The sequence below is a fragment of the Octopus bimaculoides genome, chromosome 3, assembly GCF_001194135.2.
Source record: "Octopus bimaculoides isolate UCB-OBI-ISO-001 chromosome 3, ASM119413v2, whole genome shotgun sequence".
Taxonomy (NCBI): domain Eukaryota; kingdom Metazoa; phylum Mollusca; class Cephalopoda; order Octopoda; family Octopodidae; genus Octopus; species Octopus bimaculoides.
In genome coordinates, this window is record NC_068983.1 from 11,829,823 (window position 1) to 11,831,307 (window position 1,485).

Here is a 1,485-nt window from a genome sequence, read left to right on the forward strand (position 1 = left end):
CTTCTGACTAAATTATAAAGATTAAAAAAAGTAAGAAATATATCGAATTCCACCGAACAGTAAGGGAAAGTTAATAAATATTTTTCTAGGAGTTTTTGGAAAATTCCATTTTCACAAATACATATATTTGAAAAATTTACGCGGAAAATGAAAACACGAAAAGAATTTAGAGACTACTGACTCAAGTTCACTTCAGTTTATTTTCCTTGCGTACAGCAGAAAACAGATTACAAACTGTTGTGAGAACAATATAACACAGTAGTAGATAAAACAATGCTCATCAAATGGCAATAATAACAGACAATAAGCGCTTTTTTAAAAACATTGATTCAAAGATGATGCATTTTAAACAATTGATTTATTTAGCATAAGCATTTGACTGACGTTGAATCTTTTGCAGAATCGTTTGACTGACAGAATCGTTTGCAAGCTGGACAAAATGCCTAGCGGTATTTGTTACAGCCGTTTTCTGTGAGTTCTGCTTTGCCGTTCATCCTTTCAGGGTTGATCAATATGAAGTATTAGTCAAGAATGATAGTTTGATGGAATTATTAGAACTTTGGGATCTTTATTGCTTTCGCCACTGCTTGCAGTTTTGTTCCAATTGTTTTCAAATTTGGAATATGGATTAAATTTTGTACACTACGAAAATGAAATTAATTTTCTCTATAAATCCGTAATTAAAAAGTTATTAGCCTTTAAAGCTTGCAAAATTTGGGTATTTTAACCAATTAAAAGCGAGTATTTTACACATCACCGTGGCGAAGAACTCTGTTTCCATAGTAACCAAAGAAGCTGTGTATGCGCACAAGGAATGTCACCACCAAATTGAGTGTAATCAACAAATTGAGAGTACCCGGGCATCTTTCAAGCCTGGAAATAAACGCCGGCGTGGGATACACCGTTCTATGGTTGGCTCTTATCTTTGTGAATTTATGTGGAGAAGGAAATATGTGAAATATAATTTATTTTATAAAATCTTAGAGCGTATTGCAAACTTTCGCTCTTGAAATTTTTTAGTTAATAAAGGTCTGTTTAAAGCACTGTTTTGATTGTTATTTCTAGCAACTCCTGTTGGTTTGCTCGTATCTTTTGAATATTTAATTTGCTCGCGAATGTTTTTCACTGTTTACTTTGATCGTGTATATTTTAATGTTTTGACTGTTATTTCTAGAAACTCCTGTTGGTTTATTCGTAGCTTTTAAATATTTAATTTGCTCTCGAATGTTTTAATGTTAACATTGCTCGCGTACATTTTAATGTTTTGACTGTTATTTCTAACAACTCCTGTTGGTTTCTTCGGAGCTTTTAAATATTTAATTTGCTTGCAAATGTTTCAATGTTAACTTTGCTCGTGTATATTCTAATGTTTTGATTGTTATTTCTAGCAACTCCTGTTGGTTTGTTCGTAGCTTTTAAATATTTAATTTGCTCGCGAATGTTTTCATGTTTTTCAGTTTACTTTAGCTCGATGCCACCCCCCCC